At 35.5% G+C, this 21826-nt stretch overlaps 1 long non-coding RNA gene across 5 annotated transcripts in view; it reads left to right on the top strand.

The window, feature by feature from the left end:
- The window catches only part of LOC102147451 (uncharacterized), a 167428-nt gene that overhangs the window by 36221 nt on the left and 109381 nt on the right, over positions 1-21826 (top strand). The window lies entirely within an intron of this gene.

The raw sequence follows: 21826 nt of genomic DNA, 5'->3' as shown, positions 1-21826 counted from the left end.
CTCGGATTTTATGTCTACGATATGGGCATACTTGCCAATAATTCAAATGCCCCTTGGACGTTTTGTTAAAAAAACAAAAAACAACTTTATTTTTTTGCGGGGGAAAGGAAATAATAACAACAAACGTGAACGTGGCCACAATATTGAGGAGGCAGTAGTTGGGAACTTGCTTCCCCCTAAGATTGGTTTGAAAATATAAAGGGGATATTTGATGTCAGCTACTAAAATTCAAATTAAGTGGAAAATTATTAGAATCATTCTACTTATTAATTCCAGTTACCAGATTACTATTTAGCCAGAGAAACTAGGCTGATTTTGGGCAAAATTTTGAAGTTCATAATATTTCCTTTTACAACCCAGATTACCTTTTATCCCTTTTACGTACCCCTTTGGATACAGTTCATTTGCTTCCATTCACTGGTACGTTCCTTTGGTAATGGTCTTACATTCCGGATAAGTTACAGAGAAGATGTGATGGTGTTAATAAAGGTGATGTACATCCTGGGTTCCAGGAGAGCCTGGGCTCTTGCCTTTTGCTCTATCATATTTATTCATAGTGTCCTCTTTCATTCTCACCTCGCAAAGCCTCACTCTTTCAAACAGCTGAAATCATAAGCCATTTGGTCCTCCTAGTATTACTTAACCCAAAAAGAAATTTATTTTAATAGAAGCCAGAATCCTAAAGGGATAAAGACTTAATGGTAAAATTTAGATACCAAGCAACTGGTTAGAGAGAGTCAGCAATAGAGGGGGAGGGATGGGGAATGAATGGGAGAGGCTACATGCTTACAGCCCTGGAATCATAGAGCTCAGTCTCATTTACTTTATACTAATAACAAGTCCTGTGGGAAAGTCTCTTAGATGTTATATGGCTGTGGCAGACTCAAAATGTCCATCCCTAGATATTTCATTGAAGACGAAGATTCAGGGATTGCAGCATGGGTGTCAGCATGGATCCAGAGCTTCATGGGCCAACAATAGTGTTTCTTAAGTAAAGTAAGTTTTTTCATACACATCCCTAAAAAGACGGATGCAGCTGAAGATGAGGTACTCTAGATTCTTGCGACTTAGAACAACACCAATTTAAATGTCCCAGTATTTTTGTTGTAAGGGTACATCTTGTTTTACAATACAGAATGTCTGGCTATTTGACTTCCTACAAAAATGATTCTAAATCTGTCTTCAGTTTTACATTTTTCATAGGCATCTGACTTACAGATCACTAACAGGAATAAAAGAAACTAGAGGGAAGGAAGAACGGAATAGGCATAGTGAGAGACAGAGTGTCTGCTAAAAGGATGCGTCTGGGAATAACTTGCCTGGAAAGATTGGATATCAAAAGGCAACATTTCTGTTCCCAGGGGTATTCTGATGGGCTTACCCATTGTACACACAATGTAGTCATCCTTTTTTTTCTAGCAGCTTCTATAGAAAGAACAGCCCAAGAGAAATTATTTCGTAAATGTTTATGTAAAATTTTACTTCCACATAGAGGAGGAGTAAACTTTTTGTCAGGAACTTGGGTCCTGGGTTCATTTTACAGACCAGAAGCAAGTTTATCCACAAGTCTTCATCCTCAAGGATAAAAGGGGAAATATGACAGCGCTCTTTGTTTTCTTCAAAAAGTTATTTTGTGGATTAGTGAGGCAAAGTTATTAGAGTGTTTTGAACAACTAATATGGGCTATATAAATGTAGATTATAATGAGGATAGGCAGAAAAATTAGTTGGTTTACAGCATGGTGAGAAAGTTAATGAATTCAGCAGAAGCAACCCATTATGCAGAGACGTCGAGAAGTCAAGGAAACTGTTTGCTCCTATTTGCAAAATGATCTTGAAAATTCATTACCTGACCTCGCTGCGTGCATCGATGAATTTTACTGTATTGGGAAAGAGCCTGAGGGAAATGAGGCATTACCAGAGTACTGGCAATGTTTACAAGGTCTGTAACAGTTGGACAAATGTTTTCATTGTTTAGAGGGTCTGTGTTGTGCCACTGTATAATTAGGTTTGGTCTGATTTCATTTTCAATTAAAGTGATCAGCTTAATTCACTTTTATTCCAGTTACTAGCAAGGTAAATTTGATAATATTTCAGGCTTATTAAGAGTGTCTCCTTGTTCCCTGTAACTATTCAGGATTAGTATTATTTCTCTGGGTTACTAAATGTGAATATAGTTCTCTCCTTGCTGTAGATATACAGGCAAACTCAAGTTGGACATTCTTTACTAAGGGCCTACTGTGTGTCAGGAAAAGAAAGAGAAAGCAAGTGGAAATAGCTGAAAGAACATGCTGGTTTTGGAGTCGGAAGTTCAGAGTGGCAAACTCATAATGCACTTGAGAGAAGCAGAAATTGGACTATTTACGGTGGTCAGCGACAGATTGTAGAGGGCCATGGATATTACATCCTGGACTTTCCATTTTATCTTTAGATGATGGGAAAAAGAAAAATGAGTCTAAAAATAATCATAAATATGATTTTAAAAAGTCACTGTTTTGATAATATATAAGAGAAACTGTGCCTATCCTAAGTACCTTAAAATTGAGAAGTAAATGGTCAAGCAACATGTCTGTAGTCCATTCACTCACTTTGGCAAGTGGGCATGGTGGGGAAGCAGGCCACGTCTGGGGTGGGGAGGGGGAGAAGGCAAGTGACTGGGTCCAATCTCCCTATAAACAAACTGAGGACAGACTCCCAAATAAACCAAATAATTTTTGCCAGCAGGACTGTCACCTATCTTTGGAATGCTATCAGTGAGATGTATCCAGTTGTCCAGTACTGCTTAGGGTAAATATACATGGAATCTGTGGATTAATGGGGCATGGCTCCTTGGACATGTCACATAAGGTATGGAATTATTTGATTATAAAGTGGAGATGTTTCACAACCCAAATATCACCTTCTATGTGAGTGAGGTGACTACATAAGTGATTTAGAAACTCATCTGTTAAACTGGACCACGTTGTACTGATGTGCTTGGTGTGCTGCAAGAAAGGACCTGGGTAGCTGGGGTGGAGGCCCCAGTACTCTTGCTGATTACCTGTAACTCTTACCTGTATCTCATGCTTACATGTATTCTTGAAACTATTAATAAAAGTTGATACTGGGTGAGATCTTTATTCTTGTTAGTCTGATTTTATATGATCCTTTGTGTTATCTCAGGTAATATGGAAGACTCATGCATATTCAAAAAAGAAAAAGATTTCAACAGCATTGGAATTTTAGAAACAGAGAAAGACTTTAACTGACTAAACCAGTCCGTCCTGAGCACCCTCCAACCTTGTCCCTTAGTCCTTTCTTTATCTACGTGGGGAGGACAGCAGATCTGGGGAGGGATGAGGATAATAGCAAGTGCATTTTGAGGTGTCTGGCCACCTTAGAAAATTCTCTCTACCCGGCAGTGGGAGGGGTGAGACAGAGATGGCAGGATCTCTGTCAGCAGTTAAAGTGGGGAGACGCTGGCTTTTAGGTGTTAGATTTGGCCAAAGAACAACCAGATCTGATTCAGGTCTATTTAGAGAATTTGACTGTTGGGACTGGAGGTCTCCCCTTCCAGACCAGCAGAGTCACATCTATAGGGAACAAATTGAGCCTCTTCAGGTCTGGAGCTGAGAGGCAAATATGCTATCCCACGAGTCAAATATCACACCATTTACTCCGCACACATTGTCAGAGAGAAAAGACCAAGTCTGGATAGACTTCTCCTTGTTTAGGGACAAGGAAAAGAAAAGAAAGAAAAGGAAAGGAGAAAACAATCTAGAGGCAACAGGAAAGAACAGTCCATAACAAAAAAAACCAAGATTTTTTTGTTGTTGTTTGTTTGTTTTGTTTTGTTTTGTTTTGAGGCAGATTAGCCCTGAGCTAACATCTGCTGCCAATCCCCCTCTTTTTGTGGAGGAAGACTGGCCCTGAGCTAACATCCGTGCCCATCTTCCTCTACTTTATATGTGGGACGCCTACCACACTGCCTTTACCAGCTGTGCCATATCCGCACCCGGGATCTGAACTGGCGAACCCCGGGCCGCTGAAGTGGAACGTGCGAACTTAACCACTGCGCCACTGGCTGGCCCAAAACCAAGAATTTTTAAGAAACAAATTAAAAATTTTACCTGTAAAAATTGTTACTAGAGGAATGAATAGTTACTTGTTGTAATAAACAAAATTCGACAAGACATGGCTTATATAAAACTAGAAAAAGGAAGTGATAAGCACATAATACATAAGGGCCATATGTATACATGGAACATATAGAAATGCAATATATAATGTATAGACAGTGGAATCTTGTAGAAATAAAAAAATCTTTCAAGAAAAATCTGAAGTTCAATAATTGGACTGATACATTAGAGATATTAAAAGAGCATAATTGGTGTTGCAGGAAATCAAATTATCACACTAGAAGACAAGTTTGAAAAAGCCTCTTTGATGTATGAGAATGAAAGTGATAAAGAAAGGTAGCAAAATTAAAGAAAACAAAGACATGTGATGATATATTGAATTAATATATGTTCCCGAGGAAGAAACTGAAACAGATTATATAATCACCAAGCCAGAATCAACAGAAATCAAAATGACACTAACCTTATTCATCTCTCCAATATTTAATACTAACAGGTAAGGATACATAGAACATAAGAAGGCAGGCTGTGTCTCACCCAAATTGGGAAGCATTTATGAAAGTAATAGAAAGATATCCTCGTATATAGCCTTTCTGAAAAATATTAATCACAAATCTGTATTAGCTGAAACAGAGTATAGTAAAAATTAACAATTAAAATCATTTTCATGTGATGGGAAAGTCAGCACTGATTTTTCCCTTAACTTTGATAATTTAAAAGCATTTAGATTTCTGGGCCAGCCCCATGGCCCAGTGGTTAAGTTTAGTGCACTCTGCTTCGGCAGCCTCGGTTTGTGGGTTCCGATCTCAGGCATGGACTTACACCACTCATCAGCCATGCTGTGGCAGTGACCCACATATAAAACAGAGGAAGATTGGCACAGATGTTAGCTCAGGGCTAATCTTCCTCAGCAAAAAATAAATAAATAAATAAATATTTAAAATTTAGATTTCTTATATACTTAATAATTAAATAGTTTCATACCAATAGAATTTAATACTCATTAGGAAAACAATAAAATTAAATTTTATTCATATGATGAGAGAAAAATAAAGAAATAAGTTACAAAAAACCAATAATACATAATAAAAATATGTAATAGGCAAATAATATCAAATATATGGTAGGCCAACGAAACTATGTTTAATACTGAATTAGAAAGTAGATATCATCAGATTGAGTTAAAAGACAAAATTCAAATGTATTCTACTTGTATAAGAAATACCTTTATAGTAAGGATATATAGTGTCATAAAGATAATACAGTAGTCACGAATCCATATGAGTCTTGAATCTATACAGGAAGAAAAAATACACCAAAAATAAGAAAACATACATTAATATATATAAATAACAAAGTTGCATAAAGAAATACAACTTGGGGCCAGTCCAGTGGCATAGTGGTTAAGTTTGTGTGCCCTGCTTCAGCAGCCCAGGGTTCACAGGGTTGGATCCTAGACGCAGACCTACACACTGCTCATCAAGCCATGCTGTGGCAGTGTTCCAAATACAAAATAGAGGAAGATCGCCACAGATGTTAGCTCAGGGACAATCTTCCTAACCAAAAAAAAAAAGGAAATATAACTTTACTGATGTTACCATTCATCTCTGATAAGCATATTTGTGAATGTTTATACATACACATACTTTTTACCATAGAGAGAATAATTATTTTAAGCTCCATTAGAAAGTTTGCCAAGTATGATCATAAATTAGGCTGCGTATAAACTTGAAAAAAGCAGACATCACTTAGGGAAGTTCTCAGATTATGATGAAACAAACAAACAAACAAACAAACAAAAGTATTCTAACCCTCTGGAGATGAAATAAAGCTTCCTTAAGCTACTATTGTTGTAAAGAAGAAATAAAATTATATTTATAGACAATATTTTTGAAGAGAAATTATATAACATATCAAAGTAAATTTGCTATAATGAAATCTATATCTGGAGATAAACACATAACTTTAAATGTTTTATACATTAAAAGATAAAAAAGAAAAATAAATGATCTAAACATTTAACCTCAGAAATTAGGAAAAGATTCAGTGTGCACAGTGTTTATGTGTGTGTGTGTCTACACATGCATAGACCATGAGTGCATATAAAACAAGGGAACAATAAATATAAAAGCAGAATTATTGTTACCTAGCTAACCAATCAACCAACCAACCAATCAACCAATCAGCAAATTAAAAAACCCATAGAATTGATAATGAAATCTTGAGATATTCAATAATTTTTGAGAAAATTGTTGAAAAAATAAATGAATGTCTAGATAACCCTTTTTAAAATGGGAGTGGGGTGGGTTTTATTTTGAATATTTTGAACTCAGCAGTTTACGGCATTGCTGCAGAGAGAGTTCAATATGAGATGCTTTATAGACAGGCTTCATCCTCTGAACCGGCAATCATATTAAAATCCGATTGCTATAACTTTGGGTTTGCCCAGTTCAAAACAATAATTTGCTCTAATGTTATCAATTTAAATGACAATTCTACTGCAGCCAACATTTGCCTAATGTTATTCACTAATGTTCATACCACACCATATTACTACAGTTATAAAACATAAATCTAGCACTTTTGATATCTTTCCCCTTGTTGCAGAATATGAAGTGTTTTTCTTTCCAAAATGAATCATTGGTTTATCTCTGCCCTTATTAGTAGTCTCTCTTCTCTCCTATGTCTTTATTCTATCAACAGTAAGCTTCTTTTTCTGGCATCTTCAATCTTTCTCTTTCCCTTGTCCTCCTCTCTATGGTACATCAAATTTCCTCTGTTCTTTTAAAGTTTTTTTTAAAGCCCTGTCACCCAGTCTATTCTCTTTCAAGTTATTTGTGTACTCATTGCCTCCAATCTCTTATCCCTCATCACCTTTGAGCCCTTTGTGACTGGGAATCAGATGGATGGATGGATAGATAGATACATAGATAGATAGATAGATAGATAGATAGGTATCAAAAGCAACTAGAGATGCAGGACAATATGATGTAACGATAGTCAAGAAATGAACATGTTGACTGTCTTGACTAAATGAGTTCCTAGTAATTTTCATAAATTAATTTCAGTTGCAATTTTTCATTTAATTATCTCATTTGATTACCATTTGTTTCAACCACTAGACTCATGTCTTTTTTATATACCTAATAAAACGTACCATGAATGCCACATGGTAGAAACTCAATATGTATTTCTTGAATGAAAAATACATTTGTTGAGTAAGTCATTGCCCAACTTAGTCAAATGCAGTTTAGATGTGAAATAAGGTGAAAGAAAATAATTCAGTGAATTTTGCAGTGTGGAGGTATCTGGTGATTCTAGCTGGATGTGTTTCAGTGGTGAGTGTGAAATCCTGCAGTTTCCATATTTAGTAGGAGGTGGGTATGTGGATACTGCATATGCAATCAATTCATTTGAGCAGTTTGGCTGTGAATTGGCAGCGAATAAGTGGAGGCAGTAGATGGAGTCAAATTAGAACAGTTTATAAACTGAGATTGATGAGATGAAAAAATAAAAATTCTTAATCTTTCCCCCAAAACTGTATCAAACTCTAACAATGTTTTGCTTAGAATATTGCAAAAGCTATTTTTTAGTGTTCTATCCATATCTAATCCTCCTCCTGTCCTCCGGGAATATGGTGTCACGTTGCTATTGGAGTGAATTGGCCACTTCTCTGTTTAAAACCCACCAACAACTTCCCCTTAACCTTTGGATATAAACATATTTCCTAAACATATCTCATGTGTTTCTTCTGCATCCTCTAGTCTCTTCCCACTTCTCAGTCCAATCTCTTATTTTCTCCATATTTTCGTTGCTGTAGTAACACATTATTTTCAAAATCTTAGAATACTTTTTCCATTTTATATTTCTTTTTAGAATTTACTTCCCTGTTCTCTTGGTTCAATTAATATGTACAGAGCCTCCATATATCAACTAAAATACTACTTCTCCAGGGACTTCTTCCCTGATTTCTCTGAAGAGCTCTCATTGCATTATGTCATTATTTTATAGCAATTAACATGCTTATAAGTTTATGTTTATTTGTGTGATTGTTTCATTAATATCTGAGTCTCTCAGCATGCTGGAAGTTCTATTAGAGGAGGAACCCTCTGTGGTCACTATTGCATTTCCAGTACCTAGCATGTTATAAGCAAAGAATAAGTGCTCAGTAAATATACTTTGACTGAATAAATGAACAACATTCCTTTAAAAGCTAGTGAAGGACAGATTCCAAAAACACTTCTATAAAAAGTAGACTTTCTCAAAAAAGATTCATTGTGTCAGTTGTGACAGAAGGAAAGAGAAATAGGGATTTAGATGTGAATTATTGTGTAGATTTGTTGTGGGAAGATAATGACACTCTTGTCTAATGATTTCTCTTAATATGAGACAATCATATATACTAAATTGGTGGGATGTGGGAAATTTATTGAGAGAAATTAAGTATGAACTAATCATTTTGTAAAAGGGAATGGCAAGCTTCCTTGAAACCTGAAGTAGGAATGAAGAAATGAAAATTCCTATTAGCAGATTGGATGTCCTGTTTTTCAATCTTCTGGTGTCCTGGCCTTTTATCCACAGCATTTTAAATGGATGACTTAATCTTAACATGGTTTTACTTCCATCTTTCTTTTTTTTGTTTATTCTTAGTATTCTTTCTCTGGATGTTAGCCGTTCATACAACTGCCACTCTTTTGCTATACAGCTGTCGTACGCCTGATCCCAATTCTAAACTTGGATTTCTAACTGCTTGGTAGAAGAAGAAAGCTTCATATTTTTGTCAGAAAAGAATGCTGAAATAACAGTTATTTTTCATAAACAGGACTATAAGGAGAAAACAAAATCAAAAGGTCTTAAGGTTTTTTGACTAGCAAACAACGGAATTATAGACTAAATTTAGGTAGAGAACAGATAGTGAGTTACTTAGCATGGTGTTGGTATGTACATAGCAATTTAGGTGTGTAAATTTCACCTCGTATTCAAAATGTTTCTAACAAATGCAGTTTCCTATTAAAAATGTAGCAAGTAAGTAAAATTTCCCCTTACAAAACTTGCAAGAAAAGCTTTGTAGCAAACAACCTATTGGAAATAAAAATAAAGCATAAGTAAAAAGAGTGGAATATTGTAGGAGAAGTTTTTTCTTTCAGCAAATAAAATAGCTGCAAATTCAGTTTCATTATGACAAGATAGAGTATATATTAGCATAAAAGGACCCTAACCCCACAAGCCTAATGCCCTTTATTCATTGTGTCTTGAAGGTAACTGGTATGTTATGCAAGCTTCAAACAACTTCTTTATCTTTTTAACAAAGGGTAATGAATAGTTCAGTACTTTATATTCTCAACAGTGCTTATAAAAACAATCTTTTTTTCTTAATCTTCTTGGTTATGAAAAATGTCAAGGTTTCCTATTAAATACTCTTTTTACTTTGGCTTACTGTTTTCAAAAACGACTTTAACCAAAATTGAGAAACATAGTTTGAGATACACACACGCACACAACACACACGCATATTTTATTTTCACATATTGACACCATCTTGAAACCATAAGAATTTCATTATTTCTTGTTTTTCTCATTCTTTTCCAACCCTATTTCCAAACACATGCTGAGTATTTCTTTTCTTATATTCTAAGAAATGAAACTCTTTGTATTTCTTTGAAAAGTGTATCTTAAAGAGAATTTTCTCAGCATTATTAATATGTATAAGCAAATTCTTATTGTATTATTATGAAACCTTACATAATATCAGTTTTCAAGTTTCCTTTTACATTATCAGCTCCAGAAGATAGTTCTCAACTTTTGTCTTGTTCCAGTCTATTAATCTCCTTTGAAACATGAGGTCTGAGTGATCAGAAAGGTATGAATATTATTCCTTAGCTGTGACATCCTTATCTTTTATTGGCTAGGATAAAATTAAAAGCCATATTGTTTTATGAATCACAGCTCTAATAATCACAATAGAGCTATTGTATTCAGGTCTAGAAAAATAGGTATATTCTTACTGATTTGTTTGAATACATGAGGCACATCTTTTATTTACCTACTAAATTTGGAAATCCCATAAATTGGGAATATTATCTCAAACTTTTAGTTTCAAGTATGTCTCAAAGTTTCCATTAATTTCTTTTGGGGAGCATCCAAGAAATGGCATGGCCGGAGTATTATTATATTTTCTGTATCTAGTGTTACAGAAGCACCTTTGTGGCCATGGATGGGCAGATATCCTACAAATTAAACAAGTCGCCTTATGATTCATCATACCTTCTTCTGTTAGGTTACGTGGATTACTAAGGACTTGAGTGGTTTTATACTCTGATATCCTGAGTGATGGATAGATACTTAAAAACATTTTTAATAATATAGAATATTGCTATTAGCATAACATACTAATCCAAAGATAGTATTTGATAATGGATACCCTTGAATTTTCTCATTGCTAGTGTTTTGAAGGATCGGTTTTATCACATAGATTCATTCCCAGAAATTGTAATTCTTGAATGTTTAGCTTTCACACATATTATTCTAGGTGAAAGATCTAGATGGTCAATTTTAGTCCTACTCCTAGAGGATAGCAAATCCTCTTTGGTCTAGGATGGCAAATCTTAATTTTACAGGTGAGGTTAAATGACTATACCAAGGATTACAAGAGGAAAATTGAAACACCATGGCGATTTTTAATTGCTGTGAAAAAAAGTTCTCAGTGGCATTTTTTAGGTCTCATCTATAAAGGAGTGATACTAAATAATATCACTCATTCTTTATGCCTTGATCAATATGAATTTGTTCGTTTGACTTGGGTAGGGTAATGTTAATATGATGATTAAAAAACGATATCTTTCTCTGGCAGAGGAGAATTTGCCAGTAATCACTTTATCTTGTCTCTTGACCCTACTCATGATGGGATGGCTAAGCCCTAACTCCTTTTTAAGAACAGTTAGCCATCTGCACTTTGGAATGCACTGATGCAAACAATGCAGTCAGAAACATGCCGAGTGAAAAGTGAAATCTTTTAATTGAAGAGAAGTGGACTGGTTATTGGACTTCCAGAAGTCCCTTTCCTGTACCATCTATTGAAGTAATGAAGAAACCCCTTGAAGAAGTATTGGTGGTTTAGAAGCAACTTACAACACTTAGAATGTATTCTCATGGGCCATGATGTGGAGACTAAACATTGGATACATGTAGATTCACAAATGCAAAGAGTTCTCATGGACTGACACAAACATTCTGGAATCCAAGGGAATAAGACAGGTAAATTGATCTCTGTTTCTTCTGTCAAGCATAAGAAATGGATAAAAACTTCAGTAATTTTCACATTGACTATCAGTGTTGAACTTGGAATGTCATTCAAGACTTTCCATGGTTTGGGATCTATTTCCCTTTGCACCTGGTCTTCTACCACTCCTGTTCATGTCCCTCATGCTTTAACTTAACTGTGCAATCCCTAAATATGCCCTATACTTTATATCTCCAATTCTTTTACTGTCACTTTTCTCCTGGGAAACTATTTCACACATTTCTGCACGTCAAAATGCACCTCCTCCACAAGTGGTTCCAAGAAGTCCCAACCTTAAAAATATTAATTTCCTTAGGTGGCACTTTGCAAATAGTCTTTTAAAAATATCTTCTGATTACATGGAAATATATCTCCTATTTATGTTACACTATCTGATTTGACAGGAGTTTTAATGAAGATGATACAAATGGAGAAGAATTGGTTTTCAGAATGAGATAATTATCCCATTTAAACAAACATACGCACAATCATATCACAACTTTCTGTGTTGTTGAATGCTTGGTTCAAAGATTAATTTTGTTGTCAGCTTTAAGACACTTTAAATACTGAGTTTTGGATCTGAAGTGTCTGTTGAAACTGTTACATATAAATAACCTCTAAAGCCTTTTTTTGTTGTTGACAAGTTGACATTTCTTTCTTCTTTCTTTCTTTCATTATTCTATTTTAATTGGGAATTTCTTGTGACAAGGTAATTTGAGAGAAGTTTTGCAGTTGTCCTTCCTGTGCGGCAGAATGGGCCAAGTGGAAGTAGATTCTATTAGATTCAGCCTTTTAGGATAGAATAGATATTGTGAGACCTCAATGGTTAAACACCTGATGAGTAACAGTGCCTGTACTGTAATACTCATTGCTGTAATTTGTTAAATCTATTTCAAAATATGTGTATGAGTATATACCAAAGCCAGATTTGCATACATAGTGAATACTATTGGTATAAATGAGTGAAAGGATTATCAGATAAAATCTCAATTTATATACACAAAATGTCTACCTTAAAAAGGAGACTGGGAATTGGCATTGGGCAAAGGTAATTGCTGATATTGGCCAAAGATCATGTTGTATTCAGCAAGACTATATTTTCATGGAAAACAACTGAATCATCAATCAAAAATCATGTCACTATTTAGGATACAGTGGAAATTTAGACATACATGTTAATATGAATTGAAATTGAGGTAGCACATGCCAGAGAAGAAAAGATAAATAGCCCAGACACACATGCACAACTCCTCTAGGTTTCCTATAATATAAAATTGATTTTCTATATCTTCTTAGATCCAGAATAAGTATATAGAAACTATATTGGCCCTATTAATAATGGATTAAATGGGTATATAGTTTTATTACAAGGCATGCAGACAAGAAATAGGCTGTTGTCGGTATTAGTTCTCAATTCACTGGGCTGACATCTTTGTGATTATCTTGACTTTCTTCTCGTGCTCACAAAATGGCTGTAGCAACTCCAAACCTCACATTAACACAAGGTATTCAAAGGCAGGAAGCAGGAGAAAAGGTGGCTTGAGTAAACTCTCATTTTATATCTGTTATTTTTTATCAGGGAACGAGAGCTTTCCTATCCCATAGAATACTTATCTTCTATCTCATTGCCAGAACAATGGGTTGGGTAATCTCTTGCTGTGAATAAGAGGCTAGAAAAATTAGTATCTGGATAAAAGGGACAGGATGATCATGACTGGTTCAAACCAATTGTGATTATCCCTTGGGGTAAGTCACTGTGCAATCTTGAAAAGAATTGGCAGGTAAGAACAAGCAGGAAATGGCTATTGAGAAAAATCTAACAGTGTCTATGACAAAGATATAACCTGAGAAACCAGCTGTTGTGTACAGTTGACAAATCTTGAAAAAGTTTTGTGTTGAATCAATTAATAAACAAAAATATGTATTCCCAGCAAGAATTATAGAATGAATGAATATAACTTGGAGGGCAGTATAATATACAGATGGCCAAAGATTTACTAATAATTTTCTCTTAATTTTTAGGAAAAAAAGATGCTTCTTATTTTCTTGATATTGTAGTTTGTCAAGCAGAAAAACTGAGGTACATTTGTTGTCATTTGGCTGGACATCAAGAGATTTTTATAGGGTGACATTATCCTGATGATACAGGTTTTAGTGCTTGGCTTGGCAAGCATGTAAACTGAGTTTCATCAGTCAATATGGAGATGATTAGATATTCTTTTAAAATTTGCTGGGGACAGATTTGTAATACAGGATACAAAATGATTTTTTGGAATGAGACCTTTCCCTTTTTGGTGAAAGGACAATGTCCATCCTCTAATCTCTTTCCTGATATAAATGTGGCTGGGCATCTCAACTTAGTAATTATAATGACGTTTGGTACAAATGGGGTTAAGAAGGCAAATAGTCTTGAGCAATATTATTTACAGGCCAGGAAAGAGTCTGACATATCTTTGTACCATAGCAGAGTGTGTCTCTTTAGTAATCAGATTATTTGTGTCTGCCAGAGTATGCATTTTAAAGGGCTTGAATGTTAATGAACATGGATTACCAAAGCTTGTTTTAGGACTTGCTTTTTCCATATTCCATTTCTAAATATGACCCTTTGCTGATATTTCAATCTTTCCTCAGCTATGTTAATATTATTGACTAAACTAGTTAAATAGCTTGATCACATGAGCATAGAAGATATTCCTTCTCTTTCATTTTGTATTGTACCGATTATTGAAAAACTCACAGGATAATCTTATTTTCTTTATCTTTATGTTCTTGGAGGTCAATGGTCAACTTACTTTCTTTCACACGTATCATATGTGCTTGTGGTTGAAGAAGGAGATGTTTCAGAATAATTTAGAGAAACAATTAAAAATGTAGGAGAGATGAAAGAAAAAGAACTCTAGGGTTATAGCTGAGAAAATAAGCCAATCAGCTAATATTAGACCAGAGAAACAAGGTGAGGTAGATAATGAGAGTGATTATTTAAAATGAATGAAGGTTGTGAATAAGAAGAACTAGAAGTAACAGGGTTGGGAAGAGAAAACAGACACAGTAGATTGCACAGCAGGGATTAAGTCTTTTTGACAATGCAGCATTGAGAGAGTTAAATCAGCTACAGGTGCATTTTTCTTTCTGTTGGCAGAAAAGAGAGGTTGAGATGTGGGGATAGAAGGCAGGAGAATGAGGCAATTGCATTTGACTAAGGTTTATCATTACGTTATAATGATATCTGTTACATAAATCCTTATTTTTCATGATACATTCAGTGAAGTATCCCCTTGGGTACACCAGGAATATCCCAAAGTTAGTCCCACTGGGGCTGTGAATTGGTAAAAATAAATAGTCCCGACATAAAATCCTATATAAACCATACTTCATTGCAAGCAGCTCAAAGGATACAGGTTTCAGCAAAGGATAGAGGGATACATCTGGCTGCAGTTGTTCAGTTAGTGCCGGAATTTTTCCCGGTTCCCTTAGGAAAAAGATACTCAGGCAGTGGTGATGATGCCAGCTTCTCCACGGTGGGATCTACCATGCTAGGAACTTCTGAGCAAGGGCTTTCTGCGCCTCTGGTATGCACATCTGCATCACTGAAAGCTCCAGTATAATTTCATGTAGCTCCAAAAGCAGCTGAGGTAAGCCATGCCACCCAGATCTAATTCTGATGTTCTGGGTTGAATCTCTTATTTCCCACCAGCCCCACGTTACTGTGTTTTGCCCTGGATTATATAATAATGACCAAATCCTGCTCTATACATTGCAGCAGTGTAAAAATGACCAAATTATGGATAAAACTTCTTTTTCTCCTTTCTTGTGCAACAAGTCAGTGGAGACGGTGCTGGGGAGAACAAGGACAGCGAGTCTATCACCCCTTTTTCCTAGTGTCACCTTTTCCCATCTCAAGCACCTGAGTTATTCACCATTTCCAGTGCCATAATGAATCTGAGAGATGGGAATCACTACAAAGAACATTAGAATAACTGAAAAGTCAGACAAATGTGGTGAAAACCATATTTTAAGTTTTATTATTTTTCAGTTCTCTTTAAGGAAGTCAGTTTTGGGAAACAGATTAATAACCAGAAAACCAGATGGTCTTGACCGTAAATCCCACTTTCTCCATTGCTTGCAGCACTTGTACTGACATTGTTAGCGTCCCCCTGGATTTTTATTTTTCATATTTTGGTTTAACGATTTAGATTCTTTCTCTACCTAAATATAAATAAGACAAAAGGACAGTTTCTAGTATTTTCTGTTAAATTGGCTGCTACTATATTCAAATAAAGATCAGATATAAAGGATGAAGGAAAACAGGGCTATGTATTGAGTCCTTCTTATATATTTATCATGTGCAGTGCTCCTGCTCCACGTGGTTAGCTCTAGCATGATCTTCCATTTGAAGTTAAGAATACAGAGGCCCAGAGAAAGCATGTGACTGCCTATGGTCACTACTTTGTAATAACATGGATGTGACTAGAATCAGGTACCCTAATTTTAAAGTCTGCTTTCTTTCTACAATACTACCCACATCACTGCATCCTCTTTAGTAGCTTGAGTGGCTCCATTGCGTTAATTCATTTACTGTAGAAATCTTTCATAAAGAAGTTACGGAAATACCAAGGGAGTTGATTATAACAAATTTCTATCTATATAGGGTCCCTAGGACATAGGGATTTTCTTACTTTGCTACCAGAGAGATAGAGCCAGCATCAGTGTATGTGTAGTTGGTGATGCTGTCACTCATAGACAGGCCCTTTGGTACCTGGCCAACTATATGTCAGTGTGGCCTCTGCTTTCAAATCTTGAAATTTACTTATTGCATTCTGAAAACATGTGAATGCTCAATTTAAGAAAAAAGTAGAGGCATCTTGCTCAGAAAACAGATCCTGTGAAAAACCAAACGTTTCTTACCAGAAGAGGTTTATAATTTAGTTTCCCACATAGAGAAATGTTTTAATACTACACAAAATAAAAAAAATAGAGGAAGAAGCAAAACACACTTAACAAGGAGGGTGAGGAAACATGAGGCATAAAGCATCTGTTAGTCTATCAAATCAAGTGAAGGATACAACGTCTAAAAAAAAAAAAGAGATTTTGTGAGATGAGTGTGAAAACCTTTAAACCTTGAAAATAAAAAGAGCCTAGAAATTGAAGCAAGCTCTGTGTCTGCAGGTAATAGCACACAGGGCTTGTGGATTTTCCATCTAATTCATTGCACATTTTTGTCATATCATTATTAAGATGAATTATCAGTTGTGCACAAGTAACTGATATTTCCTTTTACAACTTTGTTTTTAAAATAATGATTCTAAAATCTTATCCAACTCTTATGTCATCATTTATTCTCAGGATAAAGCTAAGTAAAAGATTATTGAACATAATTTGTAGGCAATATCAACATGGTTTGGATTTGCTTCTTAAGTATTATTTATTTTGAGGGCTATTATTTTCTTTTTTTTCAAATCATTTACCATTTCTTATTATATTTTTCTTATTATGGTCTGAGAGTTCATTTTTTTGTCTTTTTTCTTAATTTTTATTCTTTTGGGATGTACATCATATTTCAAATTCTGTGTACATTACATCATGTTCACCACCTGAACACTAATTATAGTGCATCCCCTCACATGTGAGCCTAATCACCCCTTTTGCCCTTCCCCCCCCCCATTCTCCAAAGGTAATCACCAGTCCAATCTCCAGTGCTATGCGTTTTTTTTTTTTTTGTCATTTTTATCTTCTACTTATGAGTGAGATCATATGGTATTTGACTTTCTCCCTCTGACTTATTTCACTCAGCATAATACCCTCAAGCTCCATCCATGTTGTCACAAATGGCCGGATTTCATCATTTCTTATGGCTGAGTAGTAATCCATCGTGTATAAATGCCACATCTTCTTTATCCATTCGTCCCTTGATGGGCACCTAGGTTGCTTCCATCTCTTGACTATTGTGTACGCCGCAATGAACATAGGGGTGCAAGCATCTTTATGCCTTTGTTTTTTCAAGTTCTTTGGATAAATACCCAGCAGTGGAATAGCTGGATTATATGGTAGATCTATCCTTAATTTTCTGAGGATACTCCCTACTGCTTTCCACGGTGGCTGCACCAGTTCGCACTGCCACCAGCAGTGAACAAGGGTTCTGAGGGCTATTGTTTTCAATGGAACAAAGACTAGTCTGTATAGAAATTGAGTTAGAATAAACTAGGCAGTTTGATTATTATAGTAGTGTCAGAAAGTTTTAAAATTTACCTAAATCATGAAAAGGTAAATATTGATTTGAGTTTGTTCTCAGACCAGTAAAAGGTAATGTTTTTCAAACTGTTTTCTTTAAGAAAATAAACATGGGTGAGTCTCCATGTTAAGTTTTTCTGTTCAGACATCTGGATCTTCAAAAAGATAAACTAAGAAAAGGTCATTTACTTTGCCCAAAAAGTCCCCACATCATTCCTTTAGCTACTACATTTCTCTTATTCATTTGGATGGCTTAATCCAATAAATTTAAAAAGTATATTTCCTCATGAAATAGAATTAGTACTCCAGTGTTAGTTGGTATTAAAATTAGCTTTGAAGATCTATAGGAGAGATTTCTTTAGAATCTGTGCTATATTATCTCTACATCTATGCTTCACCAAGCCAGACTAGCCTAGGGGGAAATTATGGTCCCGCAGATATAGTAATAAACATATTTCTGATGATTCTCTCCACCCACTAATGCAAATCCTTGAGTTCTTCTTCATATTGTTTCAGCATCTACAAGAGATTTCTCAAGAGCACTTATTGAGGACTATTCTTAACCTCAGCAGAATCCTAGTCTCCCACTATCAGGAGGCTACCTGAGGAAGCCTCGTCACCAGTACTGACTTGTTAGATGTAGCATCGCCACTACCTCGCCTTCTAAGAATATGTTATCCAACAGAAAAAAAAAAAAAATAATGTTCCTAATCATATAGTTAATTTAATGACCTGTGTTTTGTATTTTCAAATAGAAACATTTCTCTTAAAGTCCAAGTCTTTGCAGAGTGAATTAGATATGACACAATTAGGGATAGAGATTAATTAGGAAACATGATTTGCATTCTCCCCTTGAGTCTCAAGGTGCTTTCTGAAGACCCATCAGAGACACTGGGAGTACTTATTAAAATGCAAATTCCTTGGCCCCATAACAGACATACTAGATCAGCAAGTCTGGAATGGGTTCTGAAATCTGGGTTTTTAGAATCTTGCCGAGTGATTCTTGTAAGCGTGCAGGTGTGGGAGTGTCTGCGCTATGCAGGCCACTTTTATGATCTCTGGATTGTGACCAAAACAAAATAGTAGTTTTTATCAGCAGGGTTATTTTATTTTAATGGCTTTGTGTTTTGTTGGAAATAGGACTGTATGTTAGGAGTGTGTAAGAAGCACTTGTGGTAGTGAGAAAAGACAAGCCATTGCTCTTGAGCAAAAAAAAGAAACTTCGAAGACAGAGTGTCTTAGGGTAATTCAACTTCTGGATCTGACATTTAGTTTTTACAGCTTTTATAGTTATAAAGCCATTTTATTATTTAAGTTCTTCGAGGAAAAATAACTTTTTTTTCCTCGTCTGAAGTTCCCTTGCCCCTAATTCCTTTTTTCCTCTAGTTTTATTAGAAAATAAATATAATAAAACAGTTATATTAATATTTTGATTTTGTTTTGAGTCCTCTTAGGAACTCTCATGTTACAGCAGAGTGGGGATTAGCAAATGTTTAGTCTGTCCAAGACATCCATAAGACATTTGGTCCATAAGACATTTAGTTCACATCAAAAGGCTCTCGACGTTTTTGTCCTGTCCAAAATGTCCATCAGACATTTGGCCCATGCCAAAAAGTCTTTGATATCTGATCATATTTGGTCCTGTCCAAACATCCATGGAGACATTGAGTTCACACCAAAAGGTCCTTGATATTTGGTCCTGTCCAAACCCATTTGGCACGGACCAAATGTGCTCATGGGCATTTTGGACAGGACCAAATGTCCCGCAAGGCAGAGTCGGGCTGTGTACTACTTTAATACTTACACACCTATGAGATACCCATTGTTATTCTCATTTCATAGATAAATAAACAGAGCCTCAAAGAAGTTAATTAACTTGACCAAAATTATTACACAACAAATAAATGGTAAAGCCAACAGTGAAGGCTGCATAGCTCCAAGTCAAAGGGACTTTCTACAGCAACACGCTACTCTCTTGAAAGAGTATACTTTGTTTTTTCTCTTTAAAACTGACATTCTTGTCTTCTGTGCCCCATAAGCATCCTGAAAATCCACAAATGGTGTTCTTTAAAACCAGGTTGAGTTGGTCAAATGGTTTCAATGGCAGTCTTCTTTCAAATAGAAATTCTAAGAACAAGCTCATAAAAGTGCCATTGTACTGTGTGTGTCTGTGTGTTCTATGATGCAAAGTGAATGAAGGACGGCATGCTATGAGCAGTACTTGTCTAAGTGGGCAAATAATTTTCCATTCTGTCATCCACGTACTCTTTCCCTTGTGACGTTTAAATCCTCTACCGCAACTTTCCAAATGGAAAGTCGGCAATGTCAGGCTAGTTGTACAAACATACTTTTTCCATTTTAAAAGCACATGGAGAACTCTGCGAGTAATCAACCACAGACTACTAAAATTTCTTCAGATTTGAGCCTTCTGCACTGTTCCAATTAAAGTGGATCCTACTCTCCACCATGGGAATTGCAGTGTGTAACTGATTATCAAGCACATCATGTAAACGGCTCTTAGAAACTGCAAACAGCCCATTATGGAGAATGCACCTTATTAGCAAAGGTCATATTAGAATCTCACCCTGGTAACTAATCGCGTCAAATGTACAGTACATCAATAGGCACATAGACTAGGAAGCAGCGTTTTCCAATTAAGTGAATCAGTTTGACCTTCTGAACTATAAATAAACTGCAGCAACAGCTCCTGATGAGGCTTAAGAGTCTGACTTCCATCGCAAACAAATGCCTCAGAACTTAAGCATACTTAGAAAGTTAATCCTATAAAAAGTCAATGAACAGATTTAAAGTTTCAGCCTTGGACCTGAGTTTCCTCAAATTTCTGCAGTGCAGGCAGAATGGGACTGCATCCCTCTGAATAGATAAACAAGCCCTGAATTCATTTTCGCCCTCCCTCAGGATAACCAATTTAGCAGAAGTAAATGCATTTTCAAAACAATAAAATATTTGCCACCGTAAGTAATTATAGGGCTTGGCTTGGCTGGGCTACTGCCCTTACATGAGTATATGCAATTAACTATACTCAGTGGAAATTTAAAGTACTTGTTAAAAAGCAGATTTCTGACCCTTATTTATTTTTATTTGATGTCCGTCCTAGAACTAATTCAAAACCCATTCATCCAATTTAGATCTGAAGTTGAAGTCTAATCCAGTTCTCGAATTTAAAAGCATTATACTTAGTGTAGAGGGCTGACACTGCTGACCCACCTTCCAGGGAGGGTACACTTGAGTTGTTTTTCTGGTGGTAGTGATGGATTTCCATAACTTTTCTGGGTCTCAGTTTTCTCATCTGTAACATGAAAGACTTAGACTAAATAAGATTTAAGCCTTTTGCAGCTAAAATTTCTATCTATGTACATAGGTAGCTAACAAAAGTTCAGACATTGATTAACCAGCATAGATAGAAATGATTAATTTTCAACAGTATTCACTGTAATTTTCATCATAATGTATGGGAGAGAGATGATAAATAAATGAATGCAAATTCCTGCAAATTCAAAGAAATAATGGCCAGTATATTTTCTTATTAGCAAGATAAGAGATTTAATAATTAGGGATACAAGCTCACTTTACATAAAGATCATTTTAGAACTTTTTTTATGAAATATTCAATTTCTGAAAATAGACTTGAATAGCTATGTGGGCTTTTTAAATTTAAATAAAAAGACCTAGCCTAGGGCTCTGGCTGCCGATAGAACATAATAGGAACTGTGTTTCTTCATACCATTTCCTCTTTTATAGGAACACCGGAAACAATGAACAGCACTTAGAAATCTCCCATAGCAAATCCCACTATTTAAATTTATAATCTCCTCACTTACTGGATTTAAGGATTCCAACCATTACAAGGCAGGGATGGAGGAGAGGAGAAATCTCTCCTTGACCCAAGGTTCAAGGATATTTATTTCAAGTTTTGAGAAAGGGTAGTGCGAGGTTGATCGGTCATACAGTAGTTGGTTTTGGGGACATACAAATTGGCCTGCTTCACATGATGTTAGAGATTCAATATTTTATTTGACTAGTGTAATGACTGGAGAATGAGCTCATCATCTAATATTTGGGGTGAAATCTTGACTTTTGAAATGTTTTTCCTCAAATTTTTGTACAAATGCAAAAGTATTTACCATGACTGCATAGATATCTGAAGTAAAATTATGAAATGGGAAATATTTCTTTATTTA

Source organism: Equus caballus, chromosome 3 (assembly GCF_041296265.1).
Source record: "Equus caballus isolate H_3958 breed thoroughbred chromosome 3, TB-T2T, whole genome shotgun sequence".
NCBI classification, from domain to species: domain Eukaryota; kingdom Metazoa; phylum Chordata; class Mammalia; order Perissodactyla; family Equidae; genus Equus; species Equus caballus.
The sequence above is the reverse complement of the archived record's forward strand: the minus strand, read 5'-3'. Positions and strand labels throughout refer to the sequence as shown.